Raw genomic sequence first — 10,300 nt, 5'->3', positions numbered from 1 at the left:
ATGAAAAAATAATAAGAGAAGAGATTATCAGCACAGGAGGAAGTCAGGCGAGCAGCCGGCACCAGTTCATGTCAAAGCCAGCAACAATTCATAAAGTCATAAAAGGTAATTGTGGAATAGGGACTTGGGAAAGACAATTACAGAATTAAAACCCAGGCCCTCTCCTGCATAGGATATGGATGGATGAGGTGTCCTTTACCTTTTTCTGCCACTAGAATCTTGGTGTCATATTTTACACTCACAAAGAAGACTTGATGTCAAAGTGTGCAGTATAATTATGTAATTTTATTTTATTTTATTTTTTTTTTTTTTTTGAGACGGAGTCTCGCTGTGTGAGGTGGCCAAAGCAAGCTCCGCCTCCCGGGTTGCCTCCCAAGTAGCTGCACGCCCGGCTAGTTTTTTGTATTTTTAGTATAACGGGGTTTATGTAATCTCCTTTTGATACCCGCCTCGGCCTCCCAAAGTGCAGATTACAGGCTTAATGTAATTTTATAACAGCTAATGAACACTCAATATTTCAAGTCAGTTTGACGATAGCCTGCCACTGTCTCTCACAATTCTTAGGTGATTCAACGTTTAGCACTCTGTTTTCTAATTTTCTTACAATACTATGTTCTAAACTTCCACCCCTTTTGTTAAGACTAGAGTATGGGTATGATGCTTGGAAAACTCGTTCCGTTAAAAATCCAGATGAAGTCAATCACATTTAAAGAGTGGAACAGCACTTGGAATCCTAAAACTAGAAAACGACATTCAAGGCAAGAAAGTAGATGATAACCCCCTGGGTTTCAGAATCCCTGCTGCTGCATCAGGTCCAGGTCCCAGGGCTAAAGAAGGGACAAATGAGGAGTTTATCAAAGCCATTCAATTGAATTTGAAGAATTAGCCCATAACCTGACAAAAGATTATGTGTGATAGTAAATAAAATAACATAAAATAGTAACATCCGACCGGGCGCGGTGGCTCACGTGTGTAATCCCGGCACTTTGGGAGGCCAAGGTGGGCAGATCTTTTGAGGCGAGGAGTTTGAAACCAGCCTGGCCAACAGGGCGAAATTCTGTCTCTACTGAAAAAAAAAAAAATACAAAAATTAACCAGGCATGGTGGTATGCACCTGTACAGCAGCTCCTTAAGAGGCTGAGGCAGGAGAATCGCTTGTACCTGGGAGTCAGAGGTTGCAGTGAGCAAAGATCACACCACTGCACTCCAGCCTGGGCAACAAAGTGAGACTTTGCCTCAAAAAAAAAAAAAAAAAAAAGTAGCATTCAACATCCAGCTATGACTTTCCAAGACCACCTAGACAGTGGCAGAAGCCTCTGACTAGGAGATAGAACACTCCTGCTTAAATTTCCTTCAAGCACCTGTGTTGTGTATTGGCCTTGACATCAGGACATCAATATAGTAATTTCAATGGTGAAATCATACTTATTGGTTTCCCTGGGGTGTTGTTAAAATCTCATGGGCTTTTGTGCCCATCGTGAAACAAAATTCAGATTCACTATTTTTTTAATAAATATATATTAAATCACTTTGCTATTATCTCAGAAGCAAAATAAGAATAGGGCAAGAACGTGATAATCCTACCACAAAAAGCCTGGGAATTCCTGAATTCGGAACAGTAAGCTAGTATTTCAGAGAGCACGATGGTTAGACTTCTTCAGTGGAGAAAGCTGCCTACAAGGATGTACGTAGAAAGAAATGCAGAGAGTAAAGCTATACAGGGACCTGCTTTGGGGAAAGAAACAAGGTGACTTGCAGGAGGAAGAAAAGCACCATGGAAGAAGCAGAAAGCTTTAAAGGTAAAAACAAAGGTGATTCTGATGCATAAAAGCAGGAGGGAGCCCACAGCACACATGTAGTAAAAATCTGTTAGAACATTTACTAAGAAACAGAGAAAAGAAAACAAGGCAGGGAAATGTCACATGGCATACCTTCTAGACAATTTAGCTATGCTATTTTTGTCTTGATTTTTCATTTTTAATTCAAGGGACTTCAGCTCCATTGTGGTGAGACCTAAAGAGAAATTAAACTGACATTTGCGTTAAAAAATTGTAACAAACATGCACACAGAGATGGTTTCTGTCCCCTAACCAGTACTCCAGACTGATTTCAGGCATGAGGCCACTATGGCTCTACAGTTGTTTGCAAAGAGTTGCTGGACTACCGCCCCATGAAGACAATGGGTTTTGATTAGTTGTTTTTCAGTTGTTTGTTTCTGTATTTTGGCTAGCCATAAGGCTGATTTGTATATTTACCAACATTAAGATCTGGATTGAATTTCCCACCTCCATCCTCACTCAGTCTTTCAGCATTTCAATACACCCACATGTGCTGGCCACCTTTCAGATGAGAGCCTATCTGTTGAGTACAAACCTTTCTGACTTTCAAGCCAGATTCCTGTTCAACTTTTTTGCAGGCTGAAAATGGTAATTCGAATATGAGTTAGGGGAAAGAATGGGAAGAAGGCAGGCTGCTCAGGATTCGCATTTTGCCCATCTCCCTTTAGTGTCAAATACCATACATTTACAAACCTCTTCTGTCTGTCTGGATGAGGAGGGAAAGAGCAGCTATACATTACCAACCCGGACCAATTAAGAGTAGCACAGAAGTAAACTGCTGGGCAGATGAGAACAGCTGGGCCGAACATAATGTACTTCCTCTCTCACCTTGTGTGGGTTGCCCTTCCGGGGTCCTTGTATTTCAGGAATGGTGGAGCCCCGCGTGTTGATCCCGGCTTGGTAGGTAACAGAGCCAGCCAGTTTTTAATGGGGAAAGACACAAAAGGGACTCACAACTATTTCAGGCTTTTCCTCAAAGTGAACATTCTTTTTTTCTTTCCTTCTGCATTATCGTGCCACGGTACTTTAAACTTTTCCCATCATTAAGCCTTCTGAGTGAAATATTGAACTGATTAATGTGGCATTTTCCACAAAACTGTTTCAGGAAATGTTGCACCTTACCAGTGGGATGCTTTTGAATAATGTAATCTCCTTAGTATAATTAAAACTAAGTTCTGAAGTTACTACCTTTTCTCCCTGGAGGCACTCATCAAAATGTCAAGTGTTCCTTCTAGTAGAACTGCAATCCCATAGTACAAACAAATATATTACCCACTGCTCCTCACTAGCAAGAGGCCCTTGCTGGATTTTTTTCTCACTTCATTTCGAACCTGTGCAAGCAGCATAAGAAATATGATCACCAAAAGCCACTGGACCCTCGTACCCTGAGCAGTGTTCTATGCCAGCTGCCTGGTTTGCATTTACTAATATTCCTTTTGAATACTTGTCTTCAACAGATGAACTTTTTGTTGTCACGTTGTTATTTACACATAGAAAACAGCGTGGATCTAAAAGTCATTTGTTCTCCTAGAGCTTTCTATTTAGTTTAAAAGGAAAAACCAAAAAAAAAAAAAAAAATCAGGAATGCAGCGCCCTCTTCTGGTTGAGAAGCATTTAGATAACTATGCAGACCTGAGCGGCGTTTTGACCAAGCTTTTAAAGACTGCTTGGTATATGGTGAGTGATAAACGAATAATCAGCATTATCGTCACAGTTTGCAACATTATTCTCCCTAGGGACAGGATAAGGTCTGGCCTCAGAGGGCTAGTCCCAGCTGCCCAGCTTTGAGGAACTCTGGAGGAGTCAGGTGAGTGGACCATTCCCCAGGTAAGCAGAAAGGTGATAAGAAACGGTATCAAGAGTGCCGTCCCTCTCTGGAACAAACATTCAATCCAAGACAAGGGTAAGTTCATTCTAAAGGTTTAGGAGATTTGTTCTTGAGTAGATGTCAGAGAGAGCCTATATTCCTTGCTAATTACTGGCTTTCTCTAGAAAAATCAGAAAGGGTATCAAAAGGTTTCCAAATGGAAGCCTATTATTTTCTTATGAATGTAACCACCCTAATATTTTGTTTTCCAGAGATCATATTAGAGTCTACCCTAGAATCTACATCTGCCTTTGAGGAGCCGTATCCCCAGATAAGGTGGCCCTGCCAGTCTCCATCTGGGAAGGAGGTGGGAGGAAGTGACAAAGGAAAGCACAGGCATTTGGAGACAGAAGGAGCCCAGCAGGACTTTGAAAGAAAAATATTCAGTGCTGGAAAGTGCTTCTTACCAAATAATGTTTTCACTCTCTAGAAAACATGCTTCTTTCCAGTCTGAAGGCCAGACTGGCTGCCACTTCTCTCCGCCTGCCAACGAGTCATTAGCAAACAATGAGCAACCCAGCGACTACAAAACAAAAAGGAAATAGGCATGCAGCAGCACAAGGTAATGACAGCTGAGTGTCTGGAGGATAAAGTATCCAAGAATCAGGCTGGAGGCTGCCCTCTTCACGGGGAGCTTCAGGATGAGGGAAAAAGGGAGGCGAAGCACAGCTGAGGAATACAGTCTCCAGCCACACAGCTGACTAGGGAGGAGCCTTGAGATAGGTATACTTGGGGAGGCTTGGGACACATTCACCGGGGATGTGTGCAGCTGAGGGCGTACACAGCTGTGGTAATGGCTGGTGCAGGATATTTCCTCTACCTAGCCCACAGTGGGAATGTTTGGAGTGAATAATTCAAGAAAGTAGTTTCCAGAACACCCAAGTTGAAGCTCTTTGAGTGACAAGTACCAGAAACTCTCTTTAACCTAACTTGAGCGAAAACAGGAATTTATCAGAAAGAATCCTAGAATGCCTCATAGAACCAAAGGGCAGGAATTATGCAGGGGCTGGGCTGCTTGTGTATCTGGAGTCAGGAACTAAAAGGCAGTTAAGAAACCAGCCCTTGCTGCCTGCCTCACCCCCATCCTCCAGCACCACATGCTTTCTCGACTCTCTCCTCGCACTGTTCCGCTTTTGTGTCCTCACTCTGGCATCTGCTTAATGTTTATATGATCAAACATGGTGGCCACAGCCCCAGAGTTTAATTGTCCTCAGTTCAAATATGCCATAAAACTGAATAAACTATTCATTCCAATTCCATATTTCCAAGAGAGACCATTCGCTTCACACTATTTAGGTTCCTCTGTTTTCTAAGCAACCATGTGATATAATTTGGCTGTGTCCCCACTCAAATCTCATCTTGAATTGTAGCTTCCATAATTCCCACATGTTGTGGGAGGGACCAGGTGGGAGATAATTGAATCATGGGAGCAGGTCTTTCCCTTGCTGTTCTCATGAGAGTGAATACATCTCATGAGCTCTGATGGTTTTGTAAAGGGGAGTTGCCCTGCACATGCTCTCTTGCCTGCTGCTGTGTAAGATGTGACTTTGTTCCTCCTTACCTTCCACCATGATTGTGAGGCCTCCTCATGTGGGACTGTGAGTCAACTCAATCTGTTTCCTTTATAAATTACCCAGTCTCTGGTGTGTCTTTATTAGCAGCATGAGAACAGACTCATACACCATGATAAGGTAAATTCATGTGCCATGGCATGGCAATGGGGAATCATCGCTATGCATGGGGAGACAGTTCTCAGAGAAGGGGTTATGGACTGGGAGGAAAGTCCAATAATAAACACACTCACATTGACTCTCAACAATCTTAAAGCACAGCTGAGATGGTTTTATGAAATGGCAAAATAATGATAAATGTTTTGGAAAAAAAGTTCTTAGAACATTTTCTGTTTCTGAAGACTTTCAAAGGTAGGGGGAAAGAAAAGGGTACCAAATCATATTCTATGTATAGTAGAAAAGATAACTAATGTGGAAGCTAGAAGATCTAACAATTGCTCCTGTTTCCACCAAACTGACTATGAACAAATTATATAACCTCTTACCATAGTTTTCTCATCTACAAATAAGAAATAACATTAGTCCTGTGTATGTCATAGGGCTATTATATAAGAGGGGTTGTACTGTACTGCAGTTCCTACAGAGGCATGGGGATGAAGCAGAGTTTTGGTGTTCCATGGCTAATAATTACAGGTCACATAGAGATTCAGGGTTACATTACTCCTGAATACAATAAAGAAAAACAATGGAATTGCACCAATCACCATCAGCCTTACCTGCAGGACTCTGGAGGAATTCAGCTGTAAATTCTTAGCTAAAATCTGACAGAGCTAGAACACTTGCTGAGGAAGCACTTACAATTAATAATAAAAATGATGCAGAGAATAATCTCGGTGAGTGAAGTAAGAAAGCACCCATTGTTGTCCACTGGGTCAGAAACGTGGCAGATCCAGGACTGGCTTGTTGGACATTACCCTTTGCTCAGCAGAGTGATTAAGTGATGTTTTACTAAATTAAGTCAAGGCTGAGTACTCCCCACCACCCACCAATGGATGTGGAGGGGCAGGGGCAGGGTGGCATCTGCCCAGCCCCTGGGAATTCAGCTGACCTGCTGGCTTGGTGTCCCCTTCCTCCCTCAACCTTCCTCATGCATCCCTTCTTGACATTGCACACTCAAAGAAGATGACCTTCCCAGCGAAAGGATCATTCTTCTGGAAAGCATATCTGCCCAAGTTTGTTGTGAAGATATAATAAGGTAATGGTTATAAAAATGCTTTAAAAACTGAACGTACTACACAAATGTAAGTTATTATAATTATTATGATTAACAATGTCATAAAAGGAAACCATTAAATCAGTCACACAAATTGGCACATGTACTCAGTACCTAAAAGTAATCAAGCAGGGAGCCTAAAAGCAATTTGATAATCTTCCCCTTTTAAGTTCCTTTTCATTAAGCTTTTGCGGGTTTGTGCATCTATAAAATCCGAAGATATATTTGGCTCCAGGCTACTGCTTTCTCAGCTTAATGAAGGAATGTCTTCTTTGATTATTTCTTATCCCAAATCCTTGAAAGGGAAAACATATGTCCATCTCTGGGACACACCATGCTATCTACCAACTGTTCGAGAGAAATGTCAAATCAGAGCTGGCTTCTGGTTTCTTCTGTGAGATTCCTTGCAGCCATGATGGGGAATGGAATTGTTGAAGAGTTGAGAGAAATAGAAAGAGATACAGAAAGATAAGGACAGAGAGGGATACAGAAAGAGACAGGGACTGCTCTGTTTTCAACAGGCCATCTTAGCTATTCAACAGAGAGTAAATAAAGGAACAACAGTCATTCCTGCAGCTGAGTATGACTAGGGGTGCTGAAGTACAATTATATTATATTCAAAAATAAATAGATAAGCAGCACCTAAGAACCACATTCAGGTAGCAGTACAACCTGAGGCTCTAGGTCAAAGATAGCCATCTTTTTGTAGCAAAAAGATTGAAATTCAAATTGGAGGACTACAGTACAGGACATGGAGCCTCTTCCAGTCAATTCATGTGGGGTAAAGGTTGAAATTGAAAGAGTCTGCTGTAATTAGTGTAGTAAGGTAAATCCTTTGACAACCCACAAAATTTGTCTTCCATGAAATAAAAGATGATGGAAATGAATAGAGGAAAACATAATTTGTTACTGTATATAAAAGGGATACAAAGACTAGAAAAATGAAAAGTGATCAGCATTCTGAGAAGAGATCATGTTTGCCACTTCCTAAGTGTAAATTTGCAAGTTCAAAGTTCAAGAGATCTTTTCCCTTCAATTTCATGCTTATAATTAGGCTATGCTTATCAATAGAATTTTGTATTTATCAGCAATTCCTAAAATGATGGCCTTCCATTCAAGATCACTAGATTCATAATCATGGGCATTTTAGACCTTACATCCAAAAAATATAACTCTTCTTAAGATAAACAGGGATGACAAGTAAGTAGAAGAACAATCTTACAGAATTCGCTTTTGAGAAATAAAAACTCCTGTAATTTACTATACTTTTTAATTAGGTTTTAAATATTAGGATCACTACTCTTTTCCTATTTTCCTTATGGCGTATAAGAATAAAGCTCTTAGCTCTCTCTCAAAGGAGTAGTGGGAAAATGATGGTGCCTGGAGTGAGAAGATCTGAGTTTAAGTTCTAGCTGTATCTAATTTTATGTGACTTTGGAAAGTCACATAATGCTTCAAGGTATATGAAATGGGAGTGATGATACATCCCATACTTAATACAATACTTCAAGGAGGGAATGTGTATAATAGATCAGAATATGTATTTTAAAGACTATAAAGTATGCAAAGGCCCACACAGGTACTAAGCCAATTGTGAAGATTACAGAATTACAATTAGAAGGAAGCTTAATATCATCCCATCCTAAAGTTTTTAAACCTTTTAAGATGAAGATCTTGTCTTAGTTCAACTGCTACAACAAAGTACCATAGACTGGTTGGATTATAAACAACAGAAATTTATTTCTCACAGTTCTGGAGCCTGGACATCTGAGATTAAGCTGTCAGCATGCTCGGGTTCTGGTGAGGGCCCCCTTTCAGTTCGCAACTTGCTGTCTTCTCATTGTATCTTTAAGTAGCAGAAAGAGAGTGAGAGAGCTCTAGGGGGTTCCTTTTATAGGGCACTAATCCTATTCATGATGACACCATCCTCATGACCTATATACCTCCCAAAGCCCTACCTCAAAATATCATCACATGGGAGGTTAGGATTTCAACATATAAATTTGGGAGGGACACAAACATTTCATCCATAACAGACCTTTTCTCCAAATAAAATCGTATACAACAAATTAAAGCCAGAGAAGTTCTGTTAAAGCAAGGAAGGAGGAAGTACCACACCGCAGTTGGATATAACACAATGGGCCCCATCCCCACAGCCCACCTCCACCACTAGGCGAGGGGAAGATGTAGCTTAAGTACTACTCAGTGCACAAAATTTAAAACTCACTGATCTATTACAACTTCCTTAAATTACAGTTGAGGAAACTGAGGTCACAGAGTGGTTAAAATCAACTCCACTATGAACTAGGTTTCTTTTCTTTTTCTTTTTTCTTTTTTTTTTTTTTTTTTTTTTTTTTTTGAGACGGAGTCTCGCTCTGTCGCCCAGGCTGGAGTGCAGTGGCGCAATCTCGGCTCACTGTAAGCTCCGCCTCCCAGGTTCACGCCATTCTCCTGCCTCAGCCTCCCGAGAAGCTGGGACTACAGGCACCCGGCACCACGCCAGGCTAATTTTTTTGTATTTTTTAGTAGAGACGGGGTTTCACCGTGTTAGCCAGGATGGTCTCGATCTCCTGACCTCGTGATCCGCCAGCCTCGGCCTCCCAAAGTGCTGGGATTACAGGTGTGAGCCACCACGCCGGCCTGAACTAGGTTTCTAAAACACCAACAAGCTTATGCATGATTGATATATAGGGTAATTATGTCAGTAAAATATACAAGTCATGTTAGTTTATACATGGTTTTTCTTGGACAAGGAGAGCCAGAACATCAAGAGGAAATAAAAGAAAAAGCCCTCAGCTCAGCTGCTGTACAGGGAGAAACACTGTTGGCTGTTAAAAATGAATACATGAAAATAAGTACCTGCATGGTTCTCAGCTTGTGGCAGGATGCACTTCCTCCTATGCCCACCTTAATAGCAGCCCCACCAGCTCAGAGCTCCACTTCCATCTGTATCATCTCAGTGCCCCCAATCAGCATTTCCACTCTATTGTTTCTGTGCTTTTTAAAATATCCCCTAAGCCTGGTGCCATGGCTCACACCTGTAATCCCAGCACTTTGGCAGGCTGAGGCAGGCGGATCACTTGAGCCCAGAGTTCAAGATCAGCCTGGGCAACATGCCAAAACCCTGTCTCCACTAAAAATACAAAAATTAGCTGGGTGTGGTGGCGCATGCCTATAGTCAGGAGGTTACTCAGGAGGATGAAATAGGAGGATCTTTTGAACCCAGGATGCAGAGGCTGCAGTAAACTGCGAGAGCACCACTGCACTCCAGCCTGGGTGACAGAGTGAGACCCTGTCTCCAAAAAGATAATACATAAAATAAAATATCCCCAATGCAATCTCTAAACATGCTGAATTCCTGAGTTTTGCCAAGAATCTTCAAAGGCACTGTATTAGTCAGCTCAGGTCACCATAACAAAATCCCACAGACTGGGGGGCTTAACCAACTGAAATTTATTTTCTCACATTTCTGACAGTGGAAGCGCAAGATCAAGGTGCCAGTAGGTTTGCTGTCTGGTGAGGGCTCTCTTCCTGGCTCGCAGATGGCCCCCTTCTCTCTGTGTCCTCACATGACTTTTTCTCTGTGCCAAGCTGTTGAGTGTTTCTCTTTTTTGTAAGAATACGAGTCCCATTACATTAAGGCCTAAGGCCCCACCCTTATGACCCTATTTAACTTTAATTACCTCCTTAAATGCCCCATCTCCAAATACAGTCACATTAAGAGTTAGGGCTTCAACGTATGAATGGGGGTGGGGAGGACAATTCATTCTATAACATTATCAATTATGTTTTTGTCAGTGTTCTTGTTAGT

Source organism: Macaca thibetana, chromosome 6, assembly GCF_024542745.1.
Source record: "Macaca thibetana thibetana isolate TM-01 chromosome 6, ASM2454274v1, whole genome shotgun sequence".
NCBI lineage: Eukaryota > Metazoa > Chordata > Mammalia > Primates > Cercopithecidae > Macaca > Macaca thibetana.
This window is presented reverse-complemented; position numbering follows the sequence as displayed.